At 38.8% G+C, this 20,653-nt stretch overlaps 1 long non-coding RNA gene across 1 annotated transcript in view; it reads left to right on the top strand.

The window, feature by feature from the left end:
- The window catches only part of LOC137614434 (uncharacterized), a 16,500-nt gene extending 887 nt beyond the window's left edge, over positions 1-15,613 (top strand). The window contains exons 2-3 of the long non-coding RNA XR_011039086.1: positions 10,074-10,194; positions 15,418-15,613. This is a non-coding gene — a long non-coding RNA (uncharacterized lncRNA). The remainder of the gene's footprint in view (positions 1-10,073; positions 10,195-15,417) is intronic.
- The last annotated feature ends 5,040 nt before the right edge of the window (positions 15,614-20,653 follow it).

Below are 20,653 nucleotides of genomic sequence, written 5' to 3'. Positions count from 1 at the left end.
AATTAGTGAGGACCTGGGCAACAGTACCCAAAGTGCTACTGTCCTCAGTGAGTTGTGTCCCCAGTGGGCACCTACCCACTGAGGCTAAACATGTTATATAGGGAATATGCAGGGGTGACCAACACTCCTTTTTTACCTTTTTATATATTGTGTAAAGTGTGTATGGAACAATTCATTAAAATATACATGATAATATTACCGTAGCATTGCTACCATTAGCAATGCCTTTGTAACGTTGATAACACTGTGTATCTTTGGTAACGTTGCTTATTTTAACATTCCCAGTACATACGTGAGTTTTGTGAAGTGGGAACTCCTAGGTTCTGTACCCTTTTTGTACTTTTTATATATTGTGTAAAACTTATATTGAAAAATTATTTTAAATACGTATGGAAATAGCTAGCATTACTATCGCTAGTAATGTCACTGTACCGTTGGTAACACTGTGTATCATTCGTATCAAGGCTAATTTTACCGTTCTCAGTAAATACCCGAGGTTTGTGACCTGTCAACTACTAGGTTAGGTTAGGTGGGTTTGTTAGGTTCTGTACCCTTTTTGTACTATTTATATATTGTGTAACCAGTAATATTACCTTAACAATCAGAGTCATCGTTGGTAACACTGTGTATCGTTGGTAATGTTATCGTTCGGCATACATTTGTGAGTAAAGTTGTTATCAGGTTATTACCAATTATCATGTCTGACAAATGGCTCCATTGCCTGAAAGGGACATGGCAGGGGAGACCCCATTCACTAACTCAACATAGCCTGGTGGGGGCATTTTCCCTATATAACATGTTTAGCCTCAGCGGGTAGGACCCACTGAGGACATGATGCCTGCTGAGGATAGTAGCACTTCGGACCCTTATCGACCTGGGTGGGAAGTCGGGATTGTAGGGTAGAATGAACACTTCTTGAATATAATGTAATAATAAAGGAAGTCCTTTAAGTTTGTCACAGTCTTGACATAATTCATCGCTCATAATGTAGTATTTAAAAAAATCTGCAATGTATGTGAACACAGAACAATAAGGATGTCTTGGCCTAGGCACCAGGTCCTGACCTAGCTAGTCTGAATTCCTCTCCCACTTGGTGAGATTTAAGAAAATCTTTCTTAAGTGTTGGGTTTGGCATCGCAGGTGAGGCACGCCTCGGCGTGGCCTGGGGTGGTCGACAGATCTGGGGCATGGCTTGGTTCTGATCCTACTCACTGCGCCATGTTGGGTTTGCAATGAGACAACGTCCTGGTGACCACACTTTATTGCAAGATATTCAAGAGCCGACTGACTCGCAACAGCGTATGAAGATGCATGCGCGGCAGCACATGGCCGAAAAACATATCTTACATTAAGTGAATCAAGTTAGGTGGCACCCACCTAACTTGATTCTTTCTCCTTCCATAATGTATTGTATAGGCTACATTGCTATAGTGCAACCAAAATCTGGTCCAGTTATGTGATTGAGGACAACCCTTTAAAAGAATTACTAAATGTTACCTTTTTTTGAAAGAAAAACCTGGAAGGGCCTCATATGTTTAAACATTTCATTCCTTCCTTTACATTACTACTTATATAAATTACATGAATGTGTACTAACCTTAACCTAATCTAGGATGCTGGATCCTTACCTAGCTAGAGTAAAGGCAGGTTTACACGGTCGAACGGTTCGTCATACGCGGTTTGACAGACAAGTGTTGAAAGCGATATTTGAACGTGTGAACAGGGTATTTGGTTGTTGAACACATTTGTTGAGCTGTTTAAAGAAAGTCTGTTCTCTCCTGACTTTTGTGGGGGGGGGGGGGGGGGCTTCATTGTCCACAAACCTTATTCATTTGTGACTAACTCCACCTCTTCGGACCGTTTGACAAGCAGGTTCAAACAAACTTCCGACTGTGTAAACACCGCTTTAGACACCCTCTTCCTCCCACCTCATGTGACTTAATTACCATTAGATGAAATAGAATTATTAAGATATATCAAACCTTGACATTTAGTGCTGTAGATAAATTCAAATTATGGAGCTATATCGTAACGACCTACTGCACAACACATTTCTGTTCAAATTAGACCTCAAACAGCTATCAGAGCTTTACTGTACATTGCTAAGTGTTGAAAGATAAAGTTATACATCTTTGTTTGCCAAACATAAGGCACAACTAACAAATATGCTACATAACTCTTAGTAACTGTATAATTGGTGAATATGTTGTAAATACTGGGCTTGCTTGTAAGAAGTTACAGATTGCTGTCTATTTAGATATATTTTGTTCTAGATTTAAGGAGTTAAGGGAATGATAACTTGGATATAATGTGAGACAAATGTAAAAAGAACTGTTGTCCCAATCTTTTTGGTTTTTAGAAATCTATGGGGAAAATTGTGCCTTGCCTGTGCTATTGCCATGTGTGTTTAGGATCTTTTAATGTGGTAAAATTATAGAATAACACGGGGCAACATTTCTAATAGGCAAAACAGCTTTTCCTTCAGTAAATGGTGTGCTTTCAAGGAATTTGACCTTTATTTCCACTGCAAATAGGCGCTTCAACCGTTGTGGATCCCCACTTCCCAATAGACACAGTTGGGAACCTGAGACTTTGGTTGTGTGCAGAGGACAAAACGTGATTATTTAACACTTTTGAGACGTGCAAAAGTCCACGTAACCTAACAAACCAACCTAACCTTACCTAGTAGTTCCCAGGTCACAATCCTAGTGGGGGGCAAGCTTCCGTACCCCCTTTCCCAGGTCATAGACCTAGCCAGGGGCAAGCCCTTGAACCTCCTTTCCCAGGTTACAGACCTAGCAGGGGGCTTGCAGACCCCCCCCCCCCCTTTCCCAAGTCACAAACTAAAAGTAAATGAGGAGCAGATACATCCGACTTGTAAAATGTAAACAAATGTGAAATAAATATTTCAGGTAATTTTTTGTGTTTATTATGCACTTAAGAGAATAATGTATAGAGAAGAAAGCATTAGCTTTACCACTATTTATTGATTCGACAGTAAATGTTCCATACCCATAAGCCCATGTTCCAACTGGGTGACCCCATTACCGTAGGATATACAGTATTAGGGTATATCTCATTAATTATTTATTTACGACAGAACTAAAGGTCATTATGGATGAAAACGGGAGTTTTCCTATACTGTGCTCAACTCCCGTTCTTTATTAGTAAAGCTTCTCCCGTTTTGTTTTATAATAATGCCTTTGTTTTAAACATCTGACTTAGCCGGTAATTATACATATAGCTATACATCCCTGACGTCCGGCAGAAATTTCAAAACTCTTGGCAATCTCAGATTGGGTAGCCAGGTGTACCACCTGTACGCCCTCTAGCAAGGTACCTGGGACCATTCCATGATTCCTCAGATCTTCGCTGCCGCTCACGCCAGCAACATCGTTGGATTTTTCACTCGCTGTAACCTGTATAATTGCAGTTATCTTGGTGATGTACAATTTGCTGTTGGCTTTTGCCTGTTTGGTTTTATTTTGACAGAGTTAGTGGTTGGATTATAATCTCTATGTTCGTAACTTGAAAGGGGTAGGATTAGGATTTTTTTCCACCTACTGTTAAAATAACGAACCTACTTTTGAAAACATGATGGCGGAAGGAAAACACTCCGCCAACACTATGACGTCACAATCATATGATGTAAACTACGTAGACTACGTAGTATGACTTGCAAATTCTTTTCTTTTTCTATGCAAAGAATGATAAGTGAATACAAACTTACAAACCAAAAGTATTTAAGTTTTTAAAAGATAAAAGGAATATATTTTAAGAAAATATTTGTCCTATTAGTATACTTTCTTTAGATAATCATCGGTCTATTTTCAGAGATTAAATAAAACTAGCGTGCAGTTAAATTTACGCTACGTAGTTCTCATGACAATCGATAGTGTCTTAAATTGGCGGAAGAGTATTATCTCTTGCAGCGGGCAGGTCTAATTATGGTCTTACGTGAAAGAGTATAAAAAGTCCAAATTTCAGTGCTAAATTAGTGCAGTGAATTTAATCAGTCAGTGGAGGGTGCGTCTGCTTGATCCTGTTGTTATCCTAGCCTTAGACCTCTTCCAAGTTCCCCAACCCCGTGGGAGAAGGAATGTCGATCGGCAAAAGGAAATGAGAGGCATTACCGCCTGAGCAGACGTCCCCTAGAGCGTTCCTGTTAACGCTTCCCAGAACGCTCGCCTTCGCCGTCGGTTGACTCGGCTCACAGACAGGGCCTGCATCTTACATATATCCCTTAGTGTTAGACAAGAAGAGAGTTGCTTGTCATGACACGGAGCGTTTAGATTCTTAACACCTTAACGTTAGCGTCAAGAAGGACGCCGAGCGTTAAGGAATGGACTACACGCCAAGCCTCGAGTAGTTGGTAGTCATGACGCGTAACGCCGAGTGTCAGAGCATTGGACGGCAAGCTACTAACGCTGCTGTAAGAGGTTGACACGATGTTTGAAACTGAGTGCAACTTCTTTGTCATCTCTTGTTGGATGAGCGAACGTCACAGTTCCGAGCATCTGAATCGCGAGCTTCATTGTTCCGAGAGTCACGTGGCACCGAGCGTTAAGCAGTTGCATGGCGTCTAGCGTCCAGCAGTTGGACTTGACGTCAAGTGTCAAGCAGTTAGACGTGACGCCGAGCGTCAAGCAGTTCCATGGCATCAAGAGTCAAGCAGTTGAACTTACTGTCGAGTGTCTAGCAGTTAGACGTGACGCCGAGCGTCAAGCAGTTGCATGGCGTCGAGCGTCCAGCAGTTGGACTCGACGTCGAGTGTCAAGCATGACGCCGAGCATCAAGCAGTTAGACATGACGCCCAACGTCAAGCAGTTAAACGTGACGTCGAACATCAAGACTCGGACGTCGTGATTACACCAGTCAAGCCGAACGTCAATATCGCGAACGTCTTAGTTCCGATTGTAATGACCGCGAGCGTCTAGCGTTGGAACATCATTACGCCAGGCGCTATAAAAAATACACAGAGAAAAATGTTAATTGGAAAGAAATTATTTTCACACACCAAGGCCCGCCTGAACAAACTCTGTGTCTGATGGAGGGCAAGAAATAAACCCCTAATAGTAAGTAAAAGTAAGTAATGATCTTGGACCAATTGAGGCCAGAATTCAAGACCTTAAGGAGTTGACTCCTAGGAAACAAGAAGTCTCTACCTCGGTTAGAGACTTGGAGGAAGGGATCGACCATCTCCTTTCCCCTATTTATCTTTTAGAGGAATTCTCGTAGGAGAAGATCCTAAGATCCTTCATCCGTCGGTTGACTTTAAGAAACTCATGAGACTTTTTTTTCCTGAAGAGTTTCCGAATTATTTCGTGCCTGCTGCTCCTCGTTCCCCGCCTTCAGAGTTTACGCTAGGGAAGGCGTCGAAGGAGTCTCTGTTTACAAAGATGGTGCGGTCTCGATCATCTAAAAGAGTTTCGAGGATGATGGGAGACTGGATGCAATCCAAGAATAACCAGGGTAATACTGTTTTTCCCTTTTCCCTTAGCTAGATTGGCCTCCATATTTAGTGTTGGGTACAAGACGGGAGAAGTTCTCAGCTTAGGAGTTCCTACCTCTGCCCAAGGAGACTTTTTAAGTCTAGTAGACGCTCCGCGTCTGAGAAGGACCTAATACTCTGGTCAACGTCAGAGCTTGATCATCCTCTCAAAGGCGTCTTGAGAGCTTTCGAAGTATTCAATTTCCTTGACTGGACTGGGAGCCTTGGGGAAGAATGTTTCTGCCTTGAAGGATGTGGACACTGATAGTCTCAGCCTCATTATGTCAGGCATGGATAAAGCCTTAAAGGTCGGTTCCAATGAGTTAGCAGCCCTTTTCTCAGCGGGGGTCTTTAAGAAAAGAGCCCAAATGTGTTCTTTTCTGTCCATTGGGGATACACCCATTCAGAAGTCAGAATTGAGGTACGCACCCCCTTTTTTCTTCCTCTCTTCTTCCTCAAGAGTTGGTCAAAGAGGTCTCTTCCGCTTTAGCCCTAAAGGTCACACAGGATTTGGTGTCTAAATCAGCAAGAAAGATTCTGCATACTCTTTTCTCTAAACCGCACAAACAACAGTAGGAACCAGACTAAACAACTTCTGGCAAGCCTAGTAGAGGAGAGGAGCAGACCTTTGATCCATACTAATACTAAAGAAGGGATGCAAAATCTTTTTCCTTGTGAAACCTTTAATAGTAACTCTGATAGACCTCTCCGCCAGATACAGAGAGGAGCCAAAGAGACAGGCTATGCAACATCAAATGTCTCTCTTATTGGAGAAGGAGGCTATTGACCGGTCCTGGATGTAAGTGCTCTCAACGCCTTTGTTTAGAAGACAAAGTTCTCCATGGAGACATCGAAATCAGTCCTAGCAGCAGTAAGAAAGGACGACTGGATGGTCTCTTTACACCTCCAGGATGCTTACTTCCACATCCTAATCCATCCGAACTTCAAGCAATACCTGAAGGTTCGTGTATCGGAGAAAGTTCTTCTAGCCATAGACCTCTTTCAAGCTCCCCAACCCCTGGGAGAAAATGTCGACCATAGACCTCTTCCAAGCTCTCCAACCCCTGGGAGAAGTAATGTTGAACGACGAAAGGAAATGAGAGGCTTTAGCTCCCGAGTAGACGTCCCCTCGAGCATACCTGTTGACGTTTCCCAGGACTCTCGCCTTCATCATAGTAAAGGTGAGGTAAAAGTGTTTTCGTCAACTTCAGAAGACGCAGCGCCCAGACGAGGCTGGCGTCAAGCTTCCGGACCTCTGAATAGAAAGATGGACACGGTCAATCAGCGTCCTATCATGACACTGCAAGCTCCTGGTTTTAGTCTTTGGAGCAGTCCTGAGCGTATTCATTCTACCGAAGAAAGCTCTCCTGCCAAACGTCCTTTAAGGATGTCGGCAACTGTCAAGAAACGTCCAACTCGCCCAATTGCAGGACAGTTGTCTGAGCCTGGCATGACCTCGGTTCATGCTCCTCCTCCACCGTCAGACTGGTTATCGTCCACTGGACGTTCTGCGCATTCTTTAAACTGCGTAGAAAGCAAGCTTGTGGTAGACGTGATGTCTCCTGTACCACAACAAGTTGACCCTAATTTTATTATGCTGCAAGATATGCAACAGAAACTCTCTTCGCTCATGCAAGTTTATCAGCCTGCGGACAACAAGAGAGTAGCAGGCCTAGTCCCTGAGCGTCGGGAAGCTTCACACCTGGACGCCAAGTGTCGTAAGGCTACTAGTCGAGAGGTTCTTGACGACGAATTTCTTTACAACTCCCCCGTTAAATGTCTTGTTTCAGCCACTTCAACACAAAGGAGTCAAGCAGCCAGACGTGACGTCGAGCGTCCAGCTAACGTGACGTCGAGCGTCCAGCTATAACGTGACGCCGAGCGTCCAGCTATAACGTGACGTCGAGCGTCCAGCTATAACGTGACGCCGAGCGTCCAGCTATAACGTGACGTCGAGCGTCCAGCTATAACGTGACGCCGAGCGTCCAGCTATAACGTGACGTCGAGCGTCCAGCTATAACGTGACGTCGAGCGTCCAGCAAGACGTGACGTCAAGCGTCCAGCAAGACGTGACGTCGAGCGTCCAGCAAGACGTGACGTCGAGCGTCAAGCGGGATGCGACGTCGAGCGTCAAGCAGAGTGCAACGTCGAGCGTTAAACGGCTCGTGACATGGACGTGTACGCATTTCCGCCATTCAAAATTCATTACAAAGTGATGCAAAAGTTTGTGTCACACGAAGGGACCAGATTGACTCAAGTGGCCCACTTTTGGCCCTCAAGAGAGTGGTTCACAGAGGTACTGGAATAGATGGTAGACACTCCAAGAAGCCTTTCATTAAGAGTAGATCTACTCAAACAACCCCACTTGGAAAGGTACCATCAAAATCTCAAAGCTCCTCTTCTGTCTTCAGATTATCAAAAAACTCACAAGAGCTAGAGGTTTTTCGAAGGAGGTAGCTAGGGCTATTGCAAGAGCAAGGAGGTTTTTAGAGAGTGGTGCAGAGTCAACTGTTTCCTTGTCCAGTACCTCTATAACTCAGATTGCTGACTTCCTGTTATATCTTCGAAGGAAACGCAATTTTTTCGGCCTCTACCATCAAGGTATACAAGATTATGTTAGCAACTGTATTCAGGCACATAAACTTGGACCTTTCTAATGTTAAAGACCTACAGGAACTTCTCAAATCGTTTGAAACATCAAAGCAATAGCACCAGGATTCACCAGCTTGGAATCTGGATATAGTCCTGAAGTTCATTATGAGTGACAGGTTTGAGCCCTTGCATTCAGCTTCATTCAAGGACTACACAATGAAGACCCTATTTTTGGTCAGTCTGGTGGCAGCTAAATGAGTCAGTGGGATTCATGCTTTTAGTTAAAACGTTGGTTTTTCAAGATAACAAAGCCATTGGCTCATTGCAGTTAGGTTTTCTCGCCAAGAACGAATGCCCTTCTCAACCTCGGCCCAAGGCTTTTGAGTGTCCGAACCTTTCGGATGTGGTTGGCGAGGAGTTGGAGAGGGTCCTCTGCCCAGTAAGAGCCCTGAAGTTCTACCTGGACTGAACGAAAGAGTTGCGAGGCAAGTCGGAAGCTCTTTGGTGCTCTGTCTAGAAGCCCTCGTTACAGAGGTCGAAGAATGCACCTTCATTCTTCATCAAGTCAAGACGCATGAAGTTAGAGCTGTAGAAACTTCGGTGACCTTCAAGCAGAATAATTCGTTGCAGAGCATTATGGACACAACCTTTTGGAGGAGTAAATCTGTGTTCGCTTCACATTATTTGAAACGTGTATAGACACTTTATGAGGACTGCTTCACTCAGGGACCATTCGTAGCAGCGAGTGCAGTAGTGGGGGAAGGATCCACCACTACATTCCCATAATCCTAATACCCTTTTCTTCTCTTGGAACTTTTGTATTTTTATGGTTGTTCGTGGAGATTGCGAGTGTCTTCCACAATCATTGATTTTAGTCAGGTGGTCAATTTGTTCCTTGAGAGTGCCCAGAACAAGGGTATTGGAGGAGGTCCTGTCACATAGAGGTTTTTAGACCGGTTTGACAGCTCCTAGAGGTCTTCAGCCCCCTGGGTGGATCGCTGGATCTCATAAGGAAAGCGGACATAATGAAAGAATTCTTTGAAGTCAGCTTCCTTATCAGGTACGAACCCTTAAGCTTGTTTCTTAACTCTTAAGTAAAATTCCAACAATGTTGGCTGTCTCTGACCCTCCACCAAGGGTGTCAATCAGCTATATATATAACTACCGGGTAAGTCAGATGTTTGAAAATATTTTCATAAAATAAATTTTTTAACATACTTACGCGGTAGTTATATATAATTTAATTCCCCCCCCCCTCCTCCCCTCTAGAGACCTATGGGCATGGAAGATCTGAGGAATCATGGAATGGTTCCAGGTATCTTGCTAGAGGGCGCACAGGTGGTACACCTGGCTACCTAATCTGCGATTGCCGCGTTTTGAAATTTCTGCCGGACGTCAGGGGCATATAGCTATATATATAACTACTGGGTAAGGATGTTCAAAAATTTATTTTATTATGAAAATATCATTTTCACTCGCATATTTAGTAACAGACCTTTTGAATTAAAGGAAACTTCCAAAAGTGTTATATTACACATATTAGAATTTTTTATGTAACCGTTTTTTTTTTTTTTTTTTTTTTTTTTTTATAGCCTGTGGAGTAGCTAATGGCTGGTGTATTTGTAGAATGTGCTTGTGGGGAAAATGTATGAAGATAAGGTCCTTTACATTGACTCACTGGCTGCCATGTTTGTGTTAAGTGCTTTATGGGGAATACGAAGTTTATAATGACATTTAAGTGTGATAGCAGTGCATGATTATTTCTTAATATTGTTCTTTGAAAAAGTGTCAAGTTAATTCAGATATTTTTTTAAACTAAACTTATGTTAGTCAACCCGTTAATACCACTGAATAGGCAACAATGCTTTATGAAAGATCCTTTTAGGTAATTATAAAAGCAAAAGTGTCATGTTGAATTTCATTTTATGATTATACAAAACAATTGGTGAATTTTTAAAAATATTTTCACAAATATTTTCTTTTATCTCAGGTGCATCCTAAGCAATGAGTTATGGGAGACAGAAAACTGAGGGTTTATAATTTTTCTGCCCTTCAATGACACCACAGAATCAATAAAATCCAGCTGATGTGCAGTAACTGGAGTTTCAAAGGTAAGGTTCATAAAGATAATTGTTTGTTTGATTTGAATGGTATTATAAAAAATGGTGGCTTGCAATTAGATTGAGGTCAAATTGCCTTTTTAAGTAAATTAAAATGGAATTAGATCTCTTATCTCTTATGTTTACTGAGGATTATAGATTGCCAATTTATTACATTACGATGGATTAGTACTTTTGATGGATAATGTTAATAGATTGTTAATGGATTGCATTAGGATATGTGAGATTAATATTGCATAAGGTTCAATTTCGATGATAATTTTATTCTTAATTAGTTATTCAATGCAAAATTTAATTTTTAGATTACAATAGGATTTTCTTTTGTCTGTACTGCATTGACAGTTGTTAGTGTGACTAATTCTAGATTTTAATCAATGTAGGGAGTTGAAATTTTTTAATGCTTTTGTCAGAAGACTAATATAGTAGCCTACACTATTGGATTAATGATGAATTAAAAGACGGATTTGATTGCCAATAGATACGGTTGATTTGGATTTCCAATTTGTTCCGACACTACATACAAATCTTTTCACACTCCACTATGGATAAATAACCCACTTGCTGGGAAACTAGCCATAAACTTTCAAGCAACGTATAACACCCCACGGCTAGTTAACAGTGGAAGACCAGCGCCACTGCTCACACTCACCGAGTGTATCAAATCAATTTTTGTTTTTGGTTAGGAGGAGGAGGAGGTGTCGTCCCTTTCCACTGCTAAGAAGGAACCTGCCTATAAACTTGCCATTAAGTTAGTAGGCAATGGAAAAATAAGTCCAAAAGGGATTTGTCTCCCTTGGGGATTTCCCCATAGCCAAAGTATTCATGGCGTTTTTCCTCCGGCACCTCCTTCCCTCCAAGCGGCCTCTGCTCGATCTGTTGTCTTTGGAGAACGAACGAGCAAAAATGTCGATCATTGATCCCTGGATATTCCTAATTTTCTGAGGGCCTGGCTGCTTTCGGTAGTGAAGCGGCAGCACCCATGACCAGAGCGGAGTCTTTCTTGCCTTCCTTAGGGCTTTTGGATCTCCCCACTTAGCAGTTCTTCAATTTGCTGATCCATGGAACACAGTGGAAGCCCACATCTACCTCCGCAGGGGTCAGCCTGGTCCTTTCCATCCCCGAGCTTCTGGAGGGGTTTTATCTCATACAGGTCTATGGTCATTGCTGATGCATTCTACACAAGTTGGCAGTAGAGCAGTTGCTGGCTGGCGCTCTCAGGAGTACCTGTCAGGCATGCAATACTTTTCAATGGAGCAGGCCAATTGAGATTGCTCATTGTGTTGGGTGGACCTAACAGCCTAAGCTTGCTCAGTGCGCTGTGTTCCCTTGGCAGGAGAAACTTTGTTTTTCATACCTGCCTCCTTTGTGGAGGCATTCTCGGCAACTCCATGGTGGCAGAGCTCTGAGTTGATAGTAGGGTTTCCCGGAGTCCCGGCCAGGCTTGCAATCCCCTCGGGGTGAGCATGTTAGCTGATTTCGATCAGCCAGGTGGGCACACTTAGGGACCTGAGCTTATTCAGTGTGCCGAGTTCCCCCAGCAGAAGAAACACATTCGGTCTCTTCCTCCATCTTGCAAGGAAGGTTGCCCTTCTTGCCAACGCGAAAGGGCTTCCAATATTGAGGGGTCTGTCCCCTAGTAAGCGGGCTTTAGACTTGTCTATGCCTCGGTCTAGCTCTTCTGATCACCTAGATGGCGATGGCAGTTGCTGCCACCTCACTGTCGTGAGACATAACTCTTCAGGGTTATTGCCACAGATGTTTACTCCCTACAGGATAGAAAGTTCTTCGGAGCATCCTCATGGTGATGCCTCCCAATCACTTGTGGTCACTGCCTCTCACCATTGTACAAGTCTCATGAGCATAATCCGTCGGGGTTATTGCCTCGGTCCAGTACTTCCTATGGGATAATGAGCTTCGGAACCCTCACATGTTGATGCTCTCCAACTGCTTGTGGTTGCTGGCTCTTGCTATCGCACCCCTCAGGGCACAAGGAGTCAAGTGAGAAAAAACATTTTGAGGCTATTGCTGCAGATCTGTACTCTTTATGGGATAGAGGCAGCTTGGTCTGATATTCACGAGGAATGGCAGCACACGTCTGCCTTGCTCGTAACCTTTCAAGCACCTACCTCCTCCTGCAGATTCCTTGACGAATGTTCATTCCCCAGTTTACGATGTTTGAACTTGTGGATGAACAGATCATAGTTGCTTGAAAGAGTCTTAACTCGCCTGCCACGTGCTGTGGATCTGAGAGGGCGAACTCCTCGTGCTGATGAAGATTTTTTCACTTCTCTAGCTGCATGCTACTCAGGTATGCTCTCCCAGAGAATTAGCGGTTCATTAGCTTCATGCGTACACTCGCATGCTTGCTAACATGTTCACGATGATACAGTTCTTGAACGATCAACTCCTTTTGGGCAGCGTCACTGCGCTTTAACACAGATGCACTGTCCTGCATGCTTGTGTGCGAGCTCCTAATGCTGATGAAGGCTGTTCTCTATGCTAGTTGCATGAGCTTCTTCATGAGTGCACACGCGCTCGTGAGGAGTAGGAAGGGCTAGTTACCACTATACTATAAAGAACTTACTGATATCTTTGTTTGTGAAGGACACTCTTGGCTTCAGCCTATTGAAGCCATCAATCAGACATGTTTAAACCCTGTTCCAATGCATCAATAGCAGTTTTTCTCAGTTGATGGTTGTATCCCTTGGGGGAAACCAGGTTCTCCAAGCACTTATCACCCTTGTACCCCAGGCATAGAAGGTCTGCCCTTAAGTGGCCTCCTTCATCCCATCTGGTCCTCATCAAAAGCTTCAGATTGTACTTGTAAGTATCAAGGTACTTAGACTCTTGAGACTTGCAAAGACTCCAACAGTATTTTACCTCAGGGGAACAATCAAATCAGGAACGGAGAGATCTGAGGTGGGATTCGTTTTTTCTAACTGATACCTGTCTCAAGGGGGAAAGGGGTCTCGTTTACAAACATTTATCGATGTTCGTTGATGGAGTTGGTACGTAACGAACTATTCGTGCCGCTCCCAGATCTTCGGTCTGACCCGGTGGACCCATCACAAGGGATTCAGTCCATAAGACTGGGCTTTTGAGATTGATTTTTCTCGGGGAGATTTGGTCTGCCTGTGAAAACTTGCATCGCGGGCAGTTCCCCTGAGAACGGCAGTGCATATACCTTATATAAATGTGGTTTTTTTCTGTGTGATTATTGGTCTATGGTTGGACTTATGCACTTATCTACCTTCCTTACAAATGTGATTGAAGATGCGTTTCAACCTTGTCTTTTGGTAGTTGCTTACGACCGATAGCCTGCTAGACAGCGAATAGCATGGGTAGTTCACTTTGATACTGATTATCCTCCAGAAATATCTCGTTACTTTGGTGTTTACTAGTCTCCCAGACCTGTTAACAATTGTGTGCACTTTTCAACAAGAAGGAACTTGTGTTGTTTGTTGCATAAAGTTTTTCTGAGACCACACATTTTTTACTTGATATTTTAACACTTGTTTAAAAGAAATTAAAGTTTGATTTTGATATGGTAAATGTAATAACGGTTTATTTGGCTGGTCTATGTAATACATTATTTATTTAGTTTAGTTACATATCCAGGTAACATCACATATATCAAAAATTTTTATATTACTGATCTGTTTGTATATATATATATATATATATATAATATATATATATATATATATATATATATATATATATATATATATATATATATATATATATATATATATATATATATATATTATAAAAAACTTATTTTCCAATCCTACTGATATCAATACAGAATTCTGTGAAAGATGAACTGCCAATTAAATTAAGAGAAAAAATGCAAGTCCTGATCCTATGAAGATATTCTTATCAATAATTAGGCCATTAGAAAAGATAACTTAACCAAAGCCATGTTTGTCATTAAATTATTAGTGTATAATCCCCGAGGCCTGGATTCATAAAAACGAGCACTTGATTCTGTGAGCTTGCAATTGTGAGAAAGTCATGCCGACTCTTGCTAAAGAACCGGTTATGTAAACGCACTATAATAGCCAAGACTATAATTTGCTAGTTTGTGCAAAATATGTTTAGTAATTAAATTAGGCACCGATATGTCGGCCAAGGGAATAAGCCAGGATAGGACAGCCAATGATAAGGGAGGATTATATAATATATGGGTAAGGTTGAATAGATTTTTATTGATTTATGATAACATTGGTTAATCATTGGCAAAAGACATATAGTTTTGTGTTTAGTAATGTTGAAGACATAACTCCAGAAAGACCATGTTGTTAGATTTAGTGTTTTTAGGTATACCCATTAGGTAAAAAACAATAACCTTGAATAAACTCTTCAATGAATTGTTACTAGGTTAGTGAATCAGTGTGTGAGATAAGTTTTTCATAGTCTAAGGCAAGATAAAATGGCGAATCTGGGTAGAATTAATGCTGGTTCATTGATTCAAGGTTAAACAGAAAATCCACGTAGATAAATGAATTAATAAGTTAGGATAGTTTAGGAAAGATCCATACAATATATATAAATATATAATGAAGATTTAGTAAGGCCTTTTAATTACGAGAGTGGTACATTTCCTTAATAAATTTAGGAAGTTGCAGGTCATTATTTATGTTTCTAGGAGAGTAAAAACACCAATTTAATTATTCAGTTGCACAGCAGTATACTCTTATATACTAAGCAACATTCGACACCTGAAATTTTAGTGTCATAAATTCTATTTTTGCTCAGAATATATTCATACCTTGTTTATAGATATGAGTATTGTTTGTGTGTGACCAGGTATCCTCTGTGGTGTGAGGTAGAATATTTTATTCATGAAATTATGATTTATTGAGTAGTTCTTGAAAATTGCAGGGATTAATTGAAGGATTAGGGGAGCTCCAGTTTGTCATTGAATTAGCAGAGGCCAGTCATTAGATTATTCTATGAAGTATTCCCTATTTGGGACTTAGGAGTAATACATTTTCACTTTGCAAGATATACTTCGACTGTAATATTTGATATAAATGTCATGGGCATGCCTAGTTTGTCATTATTTTATATTTAATGAATTAGTGTCTATATTATAGTTATATCATTCATAATGTTTTAATAAAAATACAGTCTGGATATGGAAGTGCACAATAATATATGTGAATAAGGCTGATGTATTTATACAATTAACATCTTTTATTTTTTCAGACTAAACTCGTCAAAAGAAAAGGAAATTTATAGTCTGCTGAAAACCAGAAACTAAACTGAAAATATGAAGAGTATTATGAGACATTTCTAATGACATCAAGATGAAGACCAGCAACGAATTATCTGGGATTTACAACAGGAAAAAATTCAAGAGGTTTCTGAGGAAGACAAAATCGATTAATTTCTTATTTAAAAAGGAGCACAGAGTTGTACGGGTAAAGAACCCACTCTTATCATCAAATTTCTAATGGTATAATATCCTTATCAAGAGATATTATAGTACTACAGATTCTTGAAATGTCCAGTTGACTATATTTTTAGATGGTTGTGTTACATGGTCACAATATTTATATTCCATAGGTTTAATAGCAATCAATAACTGAAGATAAAAAAAAGTAACAGTAAATAACTTTTATTTTTCACACAATGATATTACCAAATTATTTCATAGATAAAGTATTTATTCCTTAAAGCTTGAAATCTAATTGTTAAAGCTATTTACTTTTTTCTGACTAGTAGTAAGCATTGCATTCGCTCTTAATCTTTACAAAGTCATTGCATATAAAACAAATGTTTGTTTTTTTAGTTAAAAAATCTTCAATACTATATTTTTTTAGTAAATTCAAAGCACTCAAAATTTCACTTGAAAATTAGGTCCAACTCACCATTTATGAGCTTGTTCAACTTTAAAATTAAAATTGAAATTTTTTAATTAATATTAGATAAATAAGAACAATAATTGGTTTAGTTTTCTGAAACTACTTGGCAAATATGAGTATATTGAATGATAAGGGATTCCTGTTACCCTACCTCTTTAATTAGCCTGTATTATTATAGATAATGGTAAATGGATTGGTTTATATGTATTATTGTATCTTCATTTGGAAAAGGAGGAAACTGGACGTCAACAATCAATTTATACAAGCGGCGCATGACTCTGATCCATTGAAAGTGTATTTTCGATGTTCAAACTCATTATTTAATTTTTTGTTTCATGGTTGACTCCTTAGATTTAAGAAGTATTTAAAAGATTATTTTATTTGCATAAATTTTGGAAGGGGAAACTTTTTATAGATTTATTTTTTCAGTGTGTATCATTCAAACAATGTAGTGACGAACCTTTTAATTGTGACTTTCATATGGAAATTTTAGATAAAAAAAAATGTATTCCCAAGATTTTAGGCAATAAAATTTCAATATCTATTCGAGATTAAATAAAAAAAAAAACGGTCAGTATTAAAGAAAAAAAGATGATGCATTTTCGAAAATTTTAAGTGTTGAGAAAAAGGTCTTCAAAAAAAATTTCTTTAGACTTACTGAATAGTCTTTAATATGTATAAGTAAGGTCTTTTAGCAATAATTTTCTTCAACATCGGGGATCATAAGGGCGTAAGCTTCATATTTCAGGGTTAATTACTAATTAATTAAGAGTGCCTTGTCTCAACTACTCCCAACAATGTACACTGCACTTGTCAAATCTGCGCACATATCCAAAATGTGTGGCCAATGGTTTAAATGTCATCTGACGTCTTGTGTATATTTTAAGCAAATTTTACGTTCTTACATATTTGATTATTGTTTCCGACACTTTATGCATCTTTTATCATACTCATAACATAAAAATATAAACATATAAGCAAGTCGTCAAAGAAATAAGAACAATTTTAGACCAAAAAAAAAAATATATATATATATTTAAGGAGGCCCATATAATAGAAAACGGGTAGTTGCTTTATTGGTTCTTAGAAAATGGTAATGTTACTTTGAATGGTCAATTAAAGTAAATACGGATTTTTTTTTTTGGACGTATAGGTAAATACGAATCTAGGTCAGAAAATGTTTCCGCAAGGGACCAGACCCGATTGTGCGAATTTACATTCAAAGGCTTTTCAGCAATACCAATGTTTTAATTTAGAAATCCATTTAAAACATGAATTATGGACGTTCTCCTAGCCAAAATTGTAGAATTATGGACGTTCTCCTAGCCAAAATTGTAATAATCTGAATTTCCAAAATTCCATCCAGTTGGTGGGTCACGTTCCTAAACTAGCTGTTGAATGGAATGCCAGTTTCCTCCGAGCCAATGTATATATTTCTAGAACGTATCATTTTTAGAATTTTGTTAAGTACTGTAAACAAGTTATTTAAAAGTCCGACTGAAGTGTAATTAACTTATCTTTTTAGAGATTCATTCAAATTCATTCTACAAGCTGTGTATTACAGCACATTAATTGGATGTGAATATTACCTCCTCATTATTTTAACAATATAAATATTCTCATCTTTGCCTATGTAGGCCTATGCCTTTCTGAGACTATCATCTAATTATTACCAACTATCTGCATTTTCTAACACACAACTTCAAAAATTTAGGCTTACGTTCTTAAATAGTATAAATAGATTTTTTATGATAGAAGCTATTGGGCAAAGAAAAGTCTGGTCCACTGATTAACCACATCGTGTGGTGTTAAGTCCAATATTTTTGTTGGTGGGGGCTGGGGGCAGAAGAATAGCTTCTTATATTCTAACAATCAACATCTGTATGAATATTAGTGTTATACTACAGCTAAATATATAGTATTATATTAACTGATAATTTTGGTGTAATATTTCAGAATAACCGTCTTATTTCCTTCCCTTTTTTGCAATAATATCAGAATTTTGCCTAACTGAAATATCATATAAAGGCCCAGTACTAACTTATTTTTCATATACAGTTAAACGAAGGGAGAACCAAGTATGCTCTATAAAGATTGCTTTTTCATTTATTGAAAACATTAACATCTGGTGCGAACAATTAATCTGTTTATCTTGTGTGACGGGATGCAAGGAGTCATAAATAGAACAATTTTGAATATTTTCGAAGGGAATCACTGTATTTAAGGTCTTAAATAGGATTGCTATGCATTACAAGGCTATTATAACACACACACACACACACACACTCTCTCTCTCTCTCTCTCTCTCTCTCTCTCTCTCTCTCTCTCTCTCTCTCTCTCTCTCTCCTTCCTTAGAATCAAGGTTATATCCGCAAGAAAAAAAAGAGCAGTTTCAAAATAAGATTGTTTGGAAACCTTTTTTTTTTTTTTTTTTTTTACCCCAAGGTGGTTGTAAGTTTAATGTTAAAAACCTTAGATTAATAATTTTACAAAAATTTAAAAATTTTAATCATTCTGGTCACCGGTTACGAATAACATTCCAAAAGCTTGTTTGCTGTAGCATATCTTAGTCATATATGCTTTTCAATCCAGTTAAGTCATTTGTGTCTAAAAAAAAGTTAGAATGACAAAATTGCTATTCAAAGGATAAAATTTCGTCTACTGGTTTTAAGCTTTGCATATTCTTTATACAAAAGAAGAAATTAACAGCTTAGTACTCTCGTCTAGATTATGGTCTATAATTAATAACAGTTGTAATTTACAGCATTTTGTTAAAAGGTTATATGAAGGGAATAGTTATTTTAGTTCCGGGGAAGCATTAGTTTTTCCATGAGAGTTCAGAGAATTTGCCTAAACCATCAGTGAGGTAGTTTTAAATCAACATTCACGTAATATTCATTAAATTGTATGTTCTAAGAATAGTTATAAAGTAAAACTTAGATTATATCTGAAAGGCTCAATGGAGTTGTTATACTTAAAGAAAGGGTGAAGATTAATGGTTTGTATAGAGACTGCTGACATTTTGTTGTGGATACGTAGGCTAAACTTGATGGGATATAGTTAGGAAGGAATTACACATAGGGCACTGCTTTTAAGGAAAAAGATATCAGATCGGGACCAATTGTTTAAGACATTGGGAAACTCAAAGAAAGAATAATCTGATTTTTAAAACCTTTTATTGAACGCCTGCGAGATAAATTTCAAAGTAAAATCTTGAAGGAATTTTTAAAGGTTAGCATTGTTAAGGTATTAATATTTAGAGAGATTAGAGGGTAGCGCAGTGGTTGAAACTTTCATTGTAATAGAAATATAGATTGTATATTTTATACCTATCAAAAGTGGTTTTATAGGAAAAATGCCTTGGAAATCTAATCAAAATAACTTCATATAAATAGTAAGGGAATTGAATTTGGTGGATAGTTTTTTTTTCACATCTATGTAGCAAAGCTGATAACATATGCTTAAAACCAGTTGCTTTTTATATACAATAAAATACTGTTTTGTCATTTACGATTTTATTAGATTCAATTATTAATCATTAAAGCTTGAGATGCTTGTATAATTCATTAATGTACATTGATTAGAATGTTTATTTCAAATGTATTGTTGTAATTAATAGGCACTTCTTGATAAGGTTTATTACATCTGAATGATTGGTATGATTGAAAATTCTCCGAGATAAGAGTTCCATCATCCTGGTGGTTATTTTATGGGAAGAAAGTGACATAGCATTGCTAATATTATGGCTTCATAAATAAGTAAAGGTAGATGGCCCAACATTATCACTTCATTGGTTAGAAATATGGGCAATACTGACTACTTTATTAATGCCCGAGGTTCATTATAGCAACAGAGCTGGGACGGAATTGTTCATGGTATTGAATACAAGAATTAGGAATGGCTAAAAAAATTGGTTTCTTCATCCATGGTGAAAAATGAGATATCTTCAGTGAAACAAAGGAGGTGTTAGCAAGGGAGGTTATTATTTAATATCCCCCTTAAGAAATGTTAGAAGCCTAAGATATTCTTCATTTCTCAAAACTGAAATAGAAAGGCAAGATTAATCTTATTTGAGAGATTGACTCTGAACAACATTTGTTCAGTAAACTATTTCCTAAAAAATCGAATCTGAATTGCACAGGCTCAAGTTGTTAGTGATATTGATACTAATGGCAGTGATGGAGAGACTGCATGCCTTTGTGGGTCAAATGAGGCATTTCTAGGAATAGTTTACTGAGCAGAAGTTTTCAGAGTCGAGCTCTTATCATAAGACTGGTCTTCCCTATCTTATTTCAGTTTTGAAAATGAGAAAAATCTTAGGCTTCACCATTGATTATGGGGGGGGTATTAAGAATTCATTTCCCCTGCTAAACCCATGGATTGCTCAACTTAGACCTCTCATTTCCGATGTGGAGTAAGAAATTGATTCGAATTAGCTATTCAAATTTCTTGTACTCAATATCATAAACAAATCCTTCCCAGCTGTGTCGCTGTAAAGAACCTGGGACATTGATATAGTAGTCAGTATTGTCCATATTACTAACTAATGAAGTAGAAATACTGGGCCATCTATTTTT

This window comes from Palaemon carinicauda, chromosome 20, assembly GCF_036898095.1.
Source record: "Palaemon carinicauda isolate YSFRI2023 chromosome 20, ASM3689809v2, whole genome shotgun sequence".
In the NCBI taxonomy this organism is placed as follows: domain Eukaryota; kingdom Metazoa; phylum Arthropoda; class Malacostraca; order Decapoda; family Palaemonidae; genus Palaemon; species Palaemon carinicauda.
Note: the sequence above shows the minus strand (reverse complement) of the source record. Positions and strands in the feature narration are given on the sequence as shown.